The 18,050-nt window shown below is 43.7% G+C and overlaps 1 long non-coding RNA gene across 1 annotated transcript in view; it reads right to left on the minus strand.

The window, feature by feature from the left end:
• LOC102373734 overlaps positions 1-18,050 on the minus strand; it is a 92,824-nt gene that overhangs the window by 1,788 nt on the left and 72,986 nt on the right. Inside the window, exon 2 of the long non-coding RNA XR_324302.1 lies at positions 13,568-13,637. This is a non-coding gene — a long non-coding RNA (uncharacterized LOC102373734). The remainder of the gene's footprint in view (positions 1-13,567; positions 13,638-18,050) is intronic.

Genomic DNA, 18,050 nt, shown 5'->3' on the forward strand with positions numbered 1-18,050 from the left:
TCCCTTCTTGAGAGCACGGAGGCAGAAAGGGATCTTGGAGTCATCATTGACATGATGCCAACAATGCGAGGTCACGGTCGGCTGGGCTAACCGAATCTTATCATGCATCCACAGGTGCATCTCAAGTAGGGCCAAGGAGGTGATCCTCCCCCTCTATTCAACACTGGTCAGGCCACAGCTGCAGTACTTTGTCCAGTACTGGGCACTCCACTTCAAGAGGGATGTGGACAACATTGGGTCCAGAGGAGGGCCACCTGCATGATCCGAGGACAGCAGGGCAGACCCTACAATGAGAGGCTACGGGACCGGAACCTGTTCAGCCTTCACAAGAGAAGGCTGAGGGGGGACCTGGTGACCATCTATAAACTCACTAGGGGGGACCAGAAGGGTTTGGGGGACACCTTGTTTCCCCTAGCGCCCCCCAGGATAATAAGCAATAACGGCCACAAGTTGTTGGAGAGTAGGTTTAGATTAGACATCCATAAGAACTACTTCACAGTCAGGGAGGCTAGGATCTGGAACCAAATTCTAAGGGAAGTGGTGCTGGCTCCTACCCTGGGGGTCTTTAAGAAGCAGCTTGATGCCTACCTGACTGGGGTCAATTGAACCCAGTTTTCCTCCTGCCCAGGCAGGGGGTCAGACTTGAAGATTTACACGGTCCCTTCCGACCCTACTTCTATGATTCTATGATTCTATGACCCTTCCCCCCCACCATGCCCCATTTCAGGGCCCCTGGCTCTGGGCATGTAGACCAGGGGCAGACAGGTGAAATGACATGGGCATGAGTGGCCATGGTACCCCTCCCCCCAGCCCTCATCCCTGTGTAGGCCTGACTGAGAAGGCATGGCAGGAACTCCTGGTGGCCTGACTTCATGCCTGGCAGCAGAAATGTGGTCCAGCTGGCCAAGGCATCCCAGGGCACTGAGGGGCAATAGGCACCTCCAGTGAGGCGCTGGAGCTGACATGCCCAGGGTCATTCCTGCCCTGTCCTCCTTGTCAGTGGCCTGTTGGCAGAGCAGCCAGGATAGGTGGTGGCCCAGGCTGCCCAAGCTGCTGGGTGAGGCTGAGGGTGGGGAGCACACCAGGACCTGGCACTGGAGCCTGAGGGGCCATCACCCAGTGATTCCTCCTGCTCAGCAGACCCTGGCATAGGCTCTGGCAGCCCATCCAGCACTGCTGTCTGGAGCACTGGTGTATGCACTCCTGCATCTGTTCCACCATGGCTACATAGATGTGTGCATCGGCCCTCGTCACCTGGCTGAACTGGTGCTAGACACTTACATCTCCCCAGATAGCAATTAGGTCTTCAGACTTCTGGTGGGTCCAGTTGGGCCCTTGGAGCTGTGCCTCTGCTGGTGGAAAGCCTGACATGGCAGCAACTGACAGGGGCCTCTTAGGTTCAGGCCTGGTCTCTGGGTGGCAGCATTTGGAGGCACGGGGCATGGTGCCTGGGAGGCAGGCTTGGGCTGGCAGAGGTCCTGGGGGGCTCAGGCCTGGGCTACATGTGGTGGGGTTGGGTGGCATATGCCCAATGGCATGGGGCATAGTGCCATCACACCATGGATGCTCCTTACCCTCCCTGCAGCAGCAACAGCCAGGACACCATGCCCATGAGTTTGGGGTCAGGAAGCCAGGAGTCCAGAAGCCAGAATCAGGCAGCTAAGGAGCTGCCCATGCCACATGGTTGGAGAGGCTGCCAGTCACATGGCTCAGCAGAAAGCAGAAGGCTGGCCCTGTACTGGTGCAGCAGTGAAACCTGTCTCTGATGTCAGCATCTACACGTGCACTTAGGCATATTAATTTAAAGCACTGTATCTGTTGGTACTAGCCAACAGCACTTTACATTAATCTAATGTGTACTAATTGCTGTCTACATGTGGATGGTGATGCTTTACTGTACATTAAATTAATCTAATGCACAGTAAAGTGCATGTGTAGATGCACCCACAGTATAATAGATGGATTACTTAAAAAATAACAGATGGTAGTTTCTACTTAGACACTCAATGAGAACAACGTATCTCCTGTTTATCTGGAAAAGATTAGACATTTCAATCATCACGAAGTGACAGCTGCCTTATTTAATAATCAAATAAAAATGATTTTAACATATTATATCATGACACACATAATATACTTTTACTAAAAACATGTCCAGAAAGCAGGTAAAAATAATAAAAATATCAAAGTGAGAAAGCCTACAATAATATGTGAAACAACATTTCATAATTCTGAATTATTTCACAATTTTGAAATGGAATTCCAGGATAAACATCTCTGAAACCATTTTTAAAAAAACATTTTTTCATGGGAATATTTTAAAAATATATTTTCATTCTGAATTTCACAGGAAAAAAAATTGAAATATAAACATTTCCCTCAAACCAGAAATTTAGAGTTTGACCATCTCTCCTTTTTGCTGTATTGCTTCAGGTGCCTCTGATAGGAGAAATATTAAATATTTGAGGAATGCATTTTAATAAATAAAATGTCAGACTGAGACCCATGCCTGTATGCAAAGGTAAGAGAATCAATAGACATAAGGCATTCTTTTGCTTGCATCTATCAGATACCATGGGGTATTGCTGGAAGTACTTGCCCTGGGTATGTGCAGATGGTACACTTAAATCAATCTACCTAAGGTTAGGCTGATAAAAACACCCATCAATGTGATGTTGACCAGACCCTACCACCCCCAGATGGACTCTTGATAGAGGTTTACTTCTGACCCCTAAAATGTGTGGAGCAGCACAGCTACACAAATAGTCCATAAGATGGTTTTATTTGATAAACTAAAATAAGGCCTCCAGTTGTAGGCTTAAGTTTATGCGATTTAACTGCTGTAACCTTTACTGCTGTAACCCTCACTAGGCATCCTTCAGTTCCATTTGTGTTTTATATCCATCTGTCTTTTCTGTATTTTAATGAAAGTTCTTGGTTTATTACTATGGCAAAGTTAGTGCTAGTTCTTTTTTTTTCTTGAGTTTTGATCTTTGTGTGTATGTGTAAGTGAGGTAGGGAAAAGTGTGGGGATGAAGGGAAACTTGAAACTTTTGGCAGAGACCTGGTTGAAGTGAGTGAGATATTCAAATGCTTGTAGAATTCAGCTAGCAGCCTAGCCAGCTCTGGGGCCAGGTGCCAGAGACTTGGTTGGTCAGGATTGGGACTCCAGGGCCAGTGGAATGCAGCTGGCTGGCCAGACTGCTCGGGGCAGGCTCTGGGGATCATTGGTAAATCAGGATTGGCTCGCTGGAACCCCTGGTGTCAGTGAAATGCAGTGGAACATCTGGCTCTTGGTATAGGTGGCAGAGAGGTACTAGGGGTTGTGGGTGCATGGGGTGGATCCTGGACCTCCTCCCAATGAGGTACAAAGGCCGTGCTCAAAAGGAGTCAGGCAGAGGTAGGTGTGCATGGGTTTCGGTGAGACATTGAAGTGGGTGGGGAGGGGCAGGTTTTATGGAAGATTAAATTGGGACAGGATAATTTTAGATGGATTAAGATTCCTTTCCCTTAGGTGAACATTAAATTTCTGTGAGTATCAGTTTGGGTCAGGGACAAAATCAGGGAGGAAACTATGGTTGGGTAAAATTTGGGGCTTCAGGTCAATCCAGTGCATTCCTATAGCAGGTGGACCTGTTGTCTAGGGAGCCCTGACCCGGCTACAGGTCAACCCCATGCATTCTTATGCAAATTTCTGAGCAGTTGGAAATATTTTCTAAGTCCTACACGGGTACTAGGTCAACCTCATGCACTCCTATGGCAGGGTGATCTGTTGAACAACCACTAGGCAGCCAGCCATGATCTGCTGTTCAGAAACTGGTGGTAAATTAGCTACTCACTCATCATTCATTCTCAGTCATGTGAGAGACATTCACATGATATTGAAGTAATCCTTATTTGCAACAAAGCAAGAAATCAGTCTCCAGTGAGCAGTCTCCAGGGTGGAGCATGTGTCTATAGAAATAGAACTCAGTGAGATTACACTGGATTAGCTTGGCTGTAACCAAGGCTGGTTGTAAGGCCTGTCTCTTTATATATAATTAAGAATTCTAGTACAGTGTGTACTGGCATAACAGTGTGTAATTGGTACAAGTCTATCCTGTGTTTAAATGTGCACAGCATTGCAAATTTGCAATATGGGAAAAAGAAGCCCTCTGAACTGAACAAATCATTTCTAACTAGTCGCCAAGAGAAAACAAGGAAGACTCTTTACCCTACTTAATACTCCCTGTTTCATTGTATCACTGTTGATCAAAAGCAGCCTACATCCAAACACTGATATAAAGACTTCTGTGACATTATCAGAGAACAACTGTCACTTTAATTTTAAATGTAATAGTGGGGATTACATATCCTCAGCATCAGATATATAACAAATACTATAAGGATCAACAGAGCTTTGTAGGAAAACATTGAGCTGCAGTGTTTAGAAGATGTCTTATAGCTGTGTACTATTGATTTCTTCACAAAGTACACATTTAAGGAAGCATAAAAGAAATAAAAGAGGAAAAAAAGCAAAAGGCTAGAATGGTGAAACAGCTTTCAACCCTCCCCCCCCAAATAGCTAAATACTTTTTGACAAGTGTAATTTCCTAAACTAATGTATGCAGTGCTTCTATTTTTTACATATAGTCATCATGAGAACATTAACGTTCAGTGAGTCAAATTCTGCCCAAATTGGTTAGTGGGGCTGCTAAGGTAAAAGTAAGGACAGTGCTTGGTTGACAAGATGGAACTGATCTGTCTATACTGAAGAACTTGATCCAGTGATGCATTGGGATATTTCACTGTCCTTATTTTCAGTGTTCTGGGTTTATGTCCTGATCGTGTTTCATAAGCGATTACAGTTCTTCATCCTCTCTTGATTTTCATTTGTATGCATCCATCACAGAAATGGTGGTTTGTTAAAGGGCAGAAGGATATGATCACCTCAGAATAAAGTAACCAAAAAGTGTCATCTAAACTAAATCTTAGGATGTATTGCATAAAGGATGAGTGAATGACCAGCATAAAAAAGGGAGCTCACAAATTTAGAAAGCTCTCTGAATCTGGTCCTGGAAAAAACTGTTGTAGGACATGGAAAGAGGAAGCCAGTTAACAAACTGGCAAACTACAAAAACTGTCAAAGGGCACAGTGGGAATATAGTGGGTGCTTCAATCTGTAGCTTGACATAGGCCAAAACTGTGGCTGCAGGGAAAATAGTCCTGCAGCCCTTTCTTCTAGTGTGAAGAGTGTGATTGTATCTTTCCAGACCATTTCCCCTCATATAGTGATTACTTGGGCTTTCAGGTTACAGTGAATTTCATCCTTTAAGAATGCAATGTATTGTATTGATCAAAAGGGGTCATTCACTTCATGGTTGATTCTTTTCTTATGTCTCCCTCATGTATGTGTCTGTGTATTTAAATAATCATTTATTCTGGTGTCTTGCTTCAAAAAATATAAAAAATCATGTGAGAAGGAATGTAATTTCAGGTGATCCTGCCTACTTGCAGCTTCAGGTATAGACAGAACATTTTGAAGCAGGCTATTATCATAAATGAAGAAACCATTATCCTTCTTGGGAAATTTAATAATTTGCATTTGAGTTATAGGATTGTCACTGATTATATTTCATCAAGTATAAAAGCTGTAAATTTTCAGGGTAAAATGTTTCCAGTACTCGCAATTTTCTGAAATATTCAGCCAATTTGCTGGTATGTCAAAAATATTTGAAATGTAGGTTTATCTGGAACCAGGACCTTTTGGCTTCTGCATTCCTTATCAGACTTATTCTGTACCTCTTAGAGACATATTATATTATATATGAGCTCAGCAGTAATTCCAAGGAAAAGGTGCCTGGAACGTTAAAAAAAACAAACAATCCTAGCCCCCCCAACCCTCACCCCTCCCCCCCCCCAAAAAAACCCCCTTCCATTCTGATGTTCACTTTTAAAACATACAGATTTAAATTAGAACAGACTATAATCTTTATGAATTCTATTGATTATTATGAGAAACTCCAGAATAGGATAAGGTTCATTTTCCATCTACCATGTTATGAATATATACCATTTCCATTTGCTGTCTTTTCTAAAAGGAGAGCAAACTTATAAGCTATAACATTCTGATGACTTCTGGAAACAGAAATTCAAGATAAATCTTTTTAGTGTGTTATACGGAATGTCTAATTCTTATAGTAGAAGCTTTCTTTTTACTACTGAATAATCCATTATTTGTGAGGAGATCATTTTGAGACACCAGCATTAATATACTGTTAAAGTGTAGCAGGCTTACCTTTCAGAGCTTGGGTTGAATCCCAGGCTTGAGATCCTTCTATTTTGATTGGTGGAGCCCATCCACCAATCGGGAGGCAGCAAGAGAAATAACATCACACCCCTTTCCTGAGCGGGTGAGGGGAGAAGAGTTCCCCCAGACCTGATTGAAGACTGCAAACTGTCAGGTCTGGAAGACTTCAGGAGTGGAGCCCTGGAGCATATCAAAGGAGTTACGTGCTCAGCACGAGGGGCAGATGCATCAGGGACAGAGAAGAGAGAAGAGCATGGCTTAGAAGAACGGAGGAGAGCTGCTTAGCAGGGTTAAGCAGTTGTCCAGGAAGAGCCCCTGAAGATTTCTATCAGTGGGGAACGTGACACAGCTCCAGCGGTTAGGCTCTCAGTGTACAGCATGGCACACGGCATCTAGACCCTGGGAGCTGCATGAGGCAGCTCAGGTCTGCAACCTCTGGCGTGTGATCAGAGACATAGTGCACAGGTCAGTGCTTGGAACAGGATCTTTGGAGCCCATGGGGCAGCTCAGGTCCTCAACCCCCGGAACGAGGCTGGGAGCTTGATGCAGGAGGTGCTGCACGGAGGGTGAGACACCCTGGGAGCTGCTTGAGGTGGCTCAGGTCTACAGCTGCTGACGCAGGGCAGCAGCTTAGTGCAGACGATGCTACTCAGAGGGTCCAGACAAAGCCCCAGCGCTGCACAGGGCTGTCCAGGCCTCTAACCCCTAGCACAAGGCAAAGCACCCACTACACACAGTGGTGCATGTGACCCTAAGCCAGGACGGCAGCAGCAGAGTCAGGCAGCAGAAAAACCCAGCAGGGAACATAGCTTGACCTGGAGAACAAGATGCAACCCTCCAGAACTGTGGAGTGGTAAATTATCCTGGAGAGAGGGTCCCCACAGGGGAGGGACCCCCCAAGGGTTGCAAAGGGGCACCACGTGGGCCTCTTCTGAGTGATAGTGGGGGAGCTTAGGAGTCTTTGGGGTCTTCCTCTCCTTTTTCTTTCCCCCCACCTCCTTTCCTGTAGTGGGGCCCCTGTCCTGGAGGGCACTCAGGTAGTCTAAGGACTTCTGGTTATATTTGTGGACTGTGCCTTACAGTTTATGTGAATAATTTGAAGTAATAGTTTGTATATGAATAAAGTTATAAGGATGCCCAATCAATATCCTTTGGTCTGGTTTGTTCTATTGTTCATCTGTATTTTAAATGATAACTGGGTGTGCGTATGTGTGTGTGCGTGTGTGTGCGTGCGTGTGTATATATATATATTATAAGGGTTTATTGTTTTGTAAATTTGAACAAATATATATATATATATATATATATAGCAAAGGCAGCCACTGGGCTGTTGTGTCCCTCCACAGCACACTGCCCTGCCAATAATTCCCTCAATTGGAGAGGGAAGTACAAACCCGTGTATGCCCAGGCTACAAAAGCATCATTTGGATTGTATAAGCAGTACATTCTGCATTTCTCATGGCTTTATACGTAAACTAAATTTATTTGTTTTTCTAATTCTAACACTTGCTCTTCAGTACAATAGCATACTAAAAATAACTTATGCCAGGCGCATCTACATGACCTACTATATTTCAGTAGCGTCAGTGGGAATGAACCGAGATGCCAACGCTACTGCACAGTAGCTCATTGCTACTGCGCGGTAGGATTGGAAATGACCTGTGTGCTGCCAGGACTGTGCAGTAACAAGTACTAAATGACTGCACTGTAACAACTGTGCAGTCAGGGGCAAAAACAGATGCACCTGCCTTCTTTCAAAAGGCTTTTATGTGCTATTTACCCATAATCAAAATTACTTCAAGAATAAGTATTAATAGTTTGCTGTAAGATCAGGAAGACATATGTAATGAGATCCCATAGGTCCATCTGGTGTCTGGTGCCATTCAATAACTTCATAAACAATTTGCATGGTGGAACAGAGTACACATATATGTTTTTTACTCATATAAAACTTGTAGATGATGCTAAGATGGGGCAGAGGTTGCAGACACTTTGGAAAACATAAATTCAAGATGATTTTGATAATTTGGATTAGTGGTCTAAAATCAAATAAAAATAATCTTGATAATTTGTAGAAGTGGTCATATTCAAAAGATGAGTGCCACATATTCCAACTGGGAAGGAAAGATCAAAGTCTTAGCATAGAATAGTATACATAATGGTGGGGGCATGCAATATGCTTATAACATTTGCTGTTGTGTCTTCTTGACAATATGAGTAGGTGCAGGGAGAATTCTGTATCTGATGTATATCTGAGATCTCAGCAAACTGTTAGAACATATGGTACTAGCAAAACACCCCACAAGAAATGTGTCCTTTGCTTTGACAACAATAAATCCAATTCTGGATTAATGTTTCTCAGGAGACCCACCTATTTTGCTCACTGCTGGCATATCCAGATACAGACTAAAACACATAGGAACTGAAGAGTGGCCTAATCATAACAGCGAGTGGCCACAATGTCACAGAATCAACAAGATGTGTCCCCAAAAGAATGCATGGGGTTGACCTGTAGCCTCATTGGGGCTCCCTAGACAACAGGTCTGCCTGCCATAGGAATGCATTCGGTAGACCTGAAGCCCCAAATTTTACTCAGCTATAGTTTCTCCCCCCTGATATTGTCCCTGAGCCAAACTGACACTAGGCTCTCAGTCTCTCATCCCTGTTAGATATCACAGTAAAGTCAAACAAAGGAAAAAAGTGGGGCAATGTACACAACAGCAGTGTATGCAGCCTGAAGCTGGAGCCTGGTTGGCTGGAGTCACACTCCACTACCAATCAGGCTCCGTGTGGCAGGATCACCACTGCTGCAGCCTTGGGTGGCCCCAGAGCCCCAGGTAAGGCTGCTGGGGGTCAGCCCAGTGCTGGCTCCAGCTTCCCCTACCCTACTCAGAGTAACTTGCCACACACCAGCATGCGCATGGCACAGGTGTTCCCTGGGGTCAACTAATGGCAGTGCAAGGTGTGCTAGTGCTAATTGTCCCTAGGGAACCAAACATCCATGCAAGTCTCGATGCAGCCACAGAGATTATCATCATTCTCTAATATGGTATGCATTATAGTGTTTTGAGCTAGATGTTTTCTGTGTTAATGAGAGTGCTTACCCATATTTTCTTGTTTGTTATTGTGGATTTTTGTAATGGTTATTTTACATTATGTCTACACATAAAGTTTTAGCTCTTAACTTCTTACTGCCCATAATAAAGGCCAATAAAATTCACATGAAAAATTCCATACTAAGCATCTAATTACTGTAACATTTTAGTCAGTCACTCATTCATGTAGGCTTTAATCATGCTGATATTATTCAGATGAGAACATGGAGTGTTGCGGGAGGGGAGAGAATCACCTTGCACATAGCAGTCAAAAACAGTTTGTATTTTTATATACTTGTGTGTCTGTGTGAGTGGTTGGGTGAAGGTTACAGTTTATGCATAATAATTTTCTTGGAAGAAGTTTAGAAAATTGCCATCCTAGTAGACCACATCTTTCACGCATACTCATACCGCACTGTGGTGGTATCACCATATTTTTGTTCTATATATGGTAGTAACTTAAATAGGAAGTTATTCTATTAAATGGAAAGCAAATTCCAATTAATATAAAACACATTCTGCTAACAAAAACTTATATAAAGTCATTAAGCTTAAAAAAATAGGAAGAAAAATGAAAAATTAACACAACCTAACCATAGCATATCTTAATTAATTCAAGCTTTCAGGTTTACATTTCTCATTGTCTTATGAACATCAATAAAACTTCTGTGTATAATAAAGTTACTAACTGGCTACAAAGAATGAGTACAAAAACTGACAAGGGTTTTATATCAGAACATTATAAATTGTTTACCCTTAGAGCGTTAAAGATACGTTATGGGTTATGGTGTATTTCATTGTTATGCAGTGCATTACATAGACTAATATCAGATATCAGAGTTTTCTCTCATCATCCATGGCTTGTTTTCTTAACAGTCACATTTGAAGTTAACCTTCTCTTTTATGAACTTAAGAATTCTGGGAGGAAAATTTAGCGACTTTTTTCTTCAACAAATATGAATTTGAAAAAAGGAGAAAAAATCTCTAATAACACCCTTCCCCCTCACCCTCGAGACATAATTTGTTTTGGGAAGGCAGAAAGAAGAAAAAACAATACAATATGTCCAGAGTCATGGCTGACTTCAGGGGATCCTCAACCCATGGCTGAGCTGTGACTGGAGCTGTGGAGCTGTTCAGCCTAAAGCTGGTTTAGGCTAAACCGTGTCATAACTGCTGCCAAATTGGCAGCAGCTCTGAAAGCATTCAAGTTAACTGTGATGCTTACAGTCCACCCTTGGTTGAGCCATGATGAGAAGCAGAGACTGGGCAGCCATTAAAGCATCCCCATACATCTGTTACAGGATCACTGTGTTTCAATTCCAGTGAGGAAATCACTTTCCCCATGTAGAACATGCACTTTAATTTTGAAGGGCTGATTTTTTTGGAAAAATGTGCCCATGAATACAGTAAGTTTTTAAGCAATTATATTATTTTGACGTATTTTTGATTAACACTTAGGTGGTTTAAAAAAAATACAGAGAAGAGGCAATAGGAAGAGTTTCAAACAACTATATCAGTTCTCTCCAGTCATCCAAATCTAACTACATATTTAATTTAAATATCAACTAAATTTTGTTAAAACAAAATATTGGTCAAGTAACACACAAGGCTACTCACTGAGTCAATCTTCTCCAGTAAGTAAAGTTTAACAAAAAAGAAACAAGAGTTAGAACTAAGAGATACTCCTTTTTGCAATCCAGTATTAAGTGAGCGATTCCAATCAACTTCATATGTGTCAGTTTGGTCAAATATGATCTGCACAAGGTTATTTGGCAGGGCAAAGCTAGTTGTCAGATGAAGTTTCCTCATCTTTCCTAGTGGCAGGAATCAGTTGTGACATCAGTAGATACCATGACCCATTCTTTTTTTTTATTCCTGTGAGCTCCTTAGAGGAGAGCCCATCCCTTTAAACATCTGGAAAGCACCAAGAAGACTGGATTTTCTAAAAATAACAACTTAAGAGTCAAAGACTAAACTCAGAATGCCCAAGAGTATAATTTAGACGTGATGCTTTCCATGGCCTAAGGTTCAGCAATCCTTATGTGTATTAGATGATTAATTCTGAGATGAAAGCAAAGACAAATCAAACAAAAAAGGAAAGAAGTAAAGATAAAGCAACTATTTTATGTTATGGTGGGATATGTAGTCAATGGTGGGATACATAGTCTAAAGCCACTTTTTAATGCAGACAATCTGAATTCATGAATACACCATATTTGAACAATTTTGGAAATTACCATTAGAGTTTAGTTCTCATCACACATTTTCATTCATCAGATATGCCCTAGTATAGCTTTTGCTTGTGATTTTAACTTTCCCCACAGCTCCTGCTAGAGCATATATCAGGTTAATTGCTTAAAGGCCTTGTATTCTTCTACTGTTATCCCAACAAAGAGGCCACATCTGTTCGATAAATTTCTCCCAACAGTTGCTCTCTTTTCATTATAGTTAAGGGCCCTCTACAGGTGTAGGTAAAGATGTGATAGAAATCTAATGTATGATCCACACAATTGCACCTTCTGTATGCCACACATGTATGGCAGGAAGCATGATTGTGGGATCATGAATCAGATCCCATCACTCATTATTGATGATGCAGGGGGAGCCCAGCCATGGGCTCCTCCTGCAACAGGAAAACCAAAGCTCCCATGGCTAGAAGTGCCCTCAGCTGATGGGGATTTCAGCTATGGGGGAACCCTGTGCACCCCTCCCTGCAGCCGGAAGCCAGCATCAGCTGTGGTATCTCAGCTGCAGGGTACATGAGGCTCCCCTGTAGCTGGGAGTCCTGTCAGCTGAGAGCTCCCAGATTTAGGGGTGCACATGCCTCCCTCCCCCAAGCTGGACACTCTGATCAGCTGATGGGGCTCCCAGCCATAGGGGTCCCTGGCCACATATTCAATTAATAGCATGGTAGAAAGCAGCTACAAAGTTATTTCACATATTTTGTGGAATAACTTTGTAGCTTATTCCTCTTTTTCATCATACCATTAATTGATTGAATGTATGGCCAGATGACCACTTAAGGTGTGTGTGCTGGCAAGATACAAGCCACCATGATCACTGGAAACCTGGAAGTGCCAGGTGAATCTCAATCCTGGGACTTACTAGCACACCCAATGGCAAGACAACTGGAGGAAACCCTGGTGCTGCTGCCACCATGGTTTATCAGCATGTGCTGGCACTGGCTGGCCAGGTGGGGGCTGGGAGACATCATGAAGATGTGCCCAATGCTGACAAGGGAGGAGACTGTCGTGAATCAGAGCAGCCGCCGGCAGCTTGTCTGACTCACACACCGGAGTGGTAGATTTAGAGCTTGGCAGGCGGGTAGTGATGGATGGAGTGGAATTAACCAGGCACAGACACGTGTAGGTTACAGGAGTTTGTTTACTTATGTCGCCTAGATAGTGATGATGACGCAGGCGAGCCTTTGTTCCGTTACAGCTTCGGTTACAGAGTTGAGTACACGCATATAGCTTCGCTTACAGAGTTGAGTACACGCACGCAGTCAGGTTACAACGAGATAATGACGGACGTGGCGCCGGAACGAACAGTCGGGCTTGCAAGACTTTCTACGTCAATATTTTACGCTGACGGGGTGATTGATTAGGAATTGATCAATTTCCCAATTCTCTGGTGACAAGCACAGGTGTTTCCTGTGAGATCCCCAGAGCTCTCCGCCTTGGGTGGAAACCGTTAAACTATTTATAGGCAGAGGTGTTTTATAGGAATATCCAATGATGAACCGTTATATGGAATCTTTAATTTTTGGCAGGTGGCAGCTCTTTGTCTCCTCAAGTTACAAGGTAGTGGGTTAGGTTTCTCTACCTGTTACGTGTGTGCTACGTGTGAGGAGCTTACGTTTATCTTTGACCAATTATATATAGTTTCCCCTAACATTTTATTTCAGCTGACCAATTATCTACAGTACTCTGGCCGCATTTTGTTTCAAGGAATTTTTGGCAGGGATGTCTTTTAACCCTTAGTCGTCAAAATGAGGATGATTTGAATGGTATCTCTTGCTCAGTGACATGGGCACAATTTAATTGGGTTGTGACAGAGACCAGAAGAGGAAACCAGGGAGAGAATAAGCCAGCTTTCAGAGTGACATGGCCCAGTAGGGGCAAGTGGAAGGGACTGGTTGCAGTTGCTTCATGTGAAGACTTGGAGGAGTCTTCAAACTTACCTGGAGAGTGACGGCAAGGGGATCCAGAGCTGCTGATGAGCCAGTGAAGGAGTGAGGAGCACTTGCCAACCTGGAGAAGAAAATATGACATCTAACCATGAGCGGATTGGGGGAGAGAAAAGAAGTTTCTTCCTCCCTGCATCCTCAAGAACCTGAAAGATTGGGAGATTCTTTTATTTATGGATGGTATAGGGAAACCTCAATCAGGGGAATAGGACTGTGCACAGAGATAGCCAGATTACCTCTGGATTTAGATTAACTGAGGCTTCTGGCTTGGACATAGGGCGCACCAAGTACTTGAAGACATTGTGGGTGCATGTAACCTCCCATGTCATTCGCTAGAGCACTCCGCAATTTCTGGCCTTTCAGGTGCCGCTGTCTCCTTTTGGGTTGACAGCTTGTCATCTGGACAGATACCTTGAAATGTCCCCAGGGATTCTCACCTGCCACATCTTGCTGGTATTGATTATTGTTGGGAGAATGTTTTTAAGTCCTGCCTTCCCTGGTTTCCTCCTTCGGCACTCCTGCTTGGCCTCCCATATTGGGGCTCTGCCTCTCCTACACCCCGCCTTGTGCCAACCAAGATGTTGTGTCTTGGCCACGACAGATAAAGTCCACTTGCCATGGTAAGGACTTTAGACTTTATATGTTCACAGTCCAATTTGGATGGTATATCGTCTGGCTTCAGGCTTCATGTCAGTCTGACTTGTCTCTCTGTTTGCCCCTGGTTATCTTGCTCCCAGGTGCTCTCCCTTTTCTCCCTGTATTGACTCACAGAATCTGATGGCTTTTCCTCTCTTTCTCTCCCCAGGCTCACCAGTGTTCCACTCTATACCGGCTGCATCCGGGATCCATGTTCCCATCCCAGGTAAGAATTCAGGCTCTGCCGAGCTAGCATTGTCTGGACATGCCACCTCCCGGGGCTGCCAACACTTGCCCCCATCAGGCCTGCCAATTGATCCTGGCCTCTCTGGGCCTTCTGAAGGACCCACTTCCGGTCCTCCCCAACCGTAGTCTGGAGGGGTTTTTATTACCCCCTCCAAGGGCCGGCCAACCAACTGGCATCAGTATGGCACCATAAAGTGTGCTCACGCTGGTGTGGGTGCATACACCAGCTCCCCCATGGCCCACTGAGGCCACTTCAGCTTTTCCACTTCTGGTCTTGATGCAGCCCATCCTCTGGTGGTCTCTCTCCCACCATGCCTCTGGTCCTTGGTGATGTCCCACCAGCTCTGCGTCCCACTGCATCCATAAGGTAATTTTCTGTACCCATCCACACTCTCCATCCATAAGGTAATTTTCTGTACCCATCCATAAGGTAATTTTCTATTTATGGTGGTGGCCCTGACACAGTGCACTAGCTGCTCTACTTACTTGATTGTTACTTACATTGGGTTGGCACTAGGACAGGGTGTAGGTGGGGCAGAGCCCCAAAGAATATCCTTTGACTGAACAAATCTTGATGCAGAGGAATTAGAAACCTTCCTCCTCTTCAATACATAAACATCAAGAGTGGTGGGCAAAGAGAGGGTTTGCACCATAAGCATTTGGTGACACCTGGGGTTAAACTGTCCAGTCATAAGGGTGAACGTGCAGAAGACCCCACCTCATGATGAAAATGTCCAGCTAAGACAACACATAGACATTTACAGTGTGATTAACTGGACAATTATATCTTAATTGTAATGTGTAGATGGGGCCTGAGATGGGCCTTGATAGGTTCAAGTGCAAGACAGACAGCTTGAGGAAGGTTACACTGTTTCTAACTGTAGTGAATTGAATCTGAGAATAAACTTCCTATCCTTGAAAGTTCTGAGTATATTTACAGAGGTTACAAGCACACCCTGTATGGCCCATCAGTTCAGTAGGGTCCACTCATAGTAAACTGTTAATTAACTAGCTGAAGAAGAGTTAAAAAACAACTTTCATCCAGACGTCATTCAAGTTGAGGCCCTAAAAGATATCCTCCGTGTTATGGTAGAATAGAAGTGATATTGTAGCCATGATGGTCCAAAAATTAAGCAAGAGGCAAGGATTTCATAGGGTGATATATGTTATTGGATCAACTATATAATTGGGATAAAGTTAGACAGACTTTTGAATGAAAGATATTCTTCCTCAGTCCTATAATTAGAGACCTAAGAAAGAATGTAGTTTATTTGAAAGCTTGTCTAAGTTTATCCTAACTGCATAGGTGGTCTCACTCTAAGAAGTCCTTGCCTCTTGCCCTAAGAGATGCAAAACTGAAAAACAAACCTTTGTAACCTGCCAGTTTCTACTGTATAGAAAACTCTTCAGTTGCTGAGCAGTAACAATTAAGTCACAATGCTAATCAGTGGCTCTAGCTGATCGTAATTATAATACATATTTATGGAAATTAAATTATAAAAGTAGAAACTCTGATAATAAGCAGAGGTGTACAACATGTTGATAATATTGCTAGGATATTGAGCTATTTAGAACCTGTTCTTGATATAGAGTGTGATTCTCTGTTGCAAATGAGAAGTTTATCATATCCAACTGTTGTAAATCATTCCACACCATCAACCAACCTTCCCCAGTCAACATGCATATAATTATAGTCTTTAATTTTTGCTATTTTGAATTTTAAATATGTTTTTCACTTATTTGACTTTCATTTATTTTTTATTCATATAAAATGGGCTCGTTCAAACCTGAGGTTCAGATGAAATCAAACTTAATGATATACAAAACTACAAAGTCACTTGTCAACATTTATTACTTTAACATGGCTGTAAAGTACAAACACAAAAAAATCCATTTTCCCTTAATGTACTCACCTCAGTTACTGATTCCTAATTACATGTCCCCCAGATAAAAGATGAGAACATATGTCATGCATTGTACTCTGAAAGTCAATAAGGTGGACTGTTGTGTCCACATGCTTTTAGCCCTGGAAATATCAAACTCTAAAAACATATACTGAATTCCTTTATTCTGAATTTCTGAAGCAGGTACTTAGTTCTGTGAATTGTGAACAATTCTGAATGAAGTTAAATACTTGGACATGGATTGTACTTCAGTTCTTTTAGGAGATGGCCAAATGCTTCCTTTTCATTCTTATCCCTCCTCTAGATTTCATAGAATTTTATTGTGGAAGTTACTACTATACATATTAGGAAGTGACTTTGGTCAGGCTGCAGTTGGAGTACTGCATCCAGTACTGGGCGCCGCACTTCAAAAGGGATGTGGCCATCCTGGAGAGGGTTCAGAGGAGGGCCACCCGCTTGGTGGGAGGGCAGCAGGACAGGCCCTACGAGGAGAGACTGAAGGACCTGAACCTGTTCAGCCTCAGCAAGAGAAGGCTGAGGGGGGACCTGGTGGCTGCCTACAAGCTCATCAGGGGAGATAAACAGCAAACAGGCAGAGCTCTTTTCTTCCCAGCACCACCTGGGGTGACAAGGAACAATGGTAATAAGCTGATGGAGAACAGGTTTAGGTTAGAGATCAGAAGGCAATATTTTACAGTTAGGGTGGCCAAAATCTGGAACCAACTTCCCAGGGAAGTGGTCCTTGCCCCTACCGGCACAATAGGATTTTCTTGCCACATGAGAAGGAGGAGGTTGGAATCACCTGTCGGGGGTCTTGTGACCCCAGCATTCATTCCTGCCTGTGGCAGGGGGTCAGGCTAGCTGATCTGTTCAGGTCCCTCCTGACCCTAGCTACTATGAAACTATGAAGTTCCTACTATACACATCCAGAGACTGGTGTGGATAGAGAAAGAAAGAAAGAGAGACAGAGAGAGAAAAAGAGAGAGAAACACTTTTGACTTTTTATAAAGGTTTATTAAGGGGAAAAAGGGGATAACAATCCAAGAAAAAAAATAAAACACTGCCCACGCAGGGGCCCAGGTACAACAGACAGAGCATAGGAATATGCCCTGCAAGGCCTGCCCTCACAGTCTAAAAAACAAAAACAGCTAGTATAACAACAGCCTGCTCAGAGTCCAGGAAGGGGCAAGCAGTATCAGAGCCTAAGGACTAAACAGATCCCCTCAATGCTACAGAGCACCCCCTGAATGGCCCAACATGCCTGGAAAGTGGGTACTGTCTGCTGGAGGACTGCATGTTCAAATTCCAGTGTCAGGCATGCCCAGACCACGAATTGGAAAAGTTTCAGGGCATCATCAGAGCTGGCCCTAGTGAACCAGTTCCTGTGGCTCTTGAGGATGGCCATCTTAGCCTAACCAAGCAAAAAGTTGGCCAGGCAGATGATATCCCTTTGCCATGTACCCAGGTCTGCAGAGACATCCCTGTGCCATGTGCCCTGGCTGCTGGCAGCAATCCTGGGCAGGAGAGGGTTAACTCTCCCACAGGAGGTGCTGCAAGGAAAAAGAGAAAAAAAGCCTCATACTGAAGCTGGGGACTGGGAGGGAGCTAAAACAGCTCCAATATTGGCCCCAGGGGAGCAGAAATGTCCTGCAGGGGCTGAAGGCAAGCCCTAAGGCAGAAGGAGGTGGCAT

Source organism: Alligator sinensis, unplaced genomic scaffold (genome assembly GCF_000455745.1).
Source record: "Alligator sinensis unplaced genomic scaffold, ASM45574v1 scaffold183_1, whole genome shotgun sequence".
NCBI lineage: Eukaryota > Metazoa > Chordata > Crocodylia > Alligatoridae > Alligator > Alligator sinensis.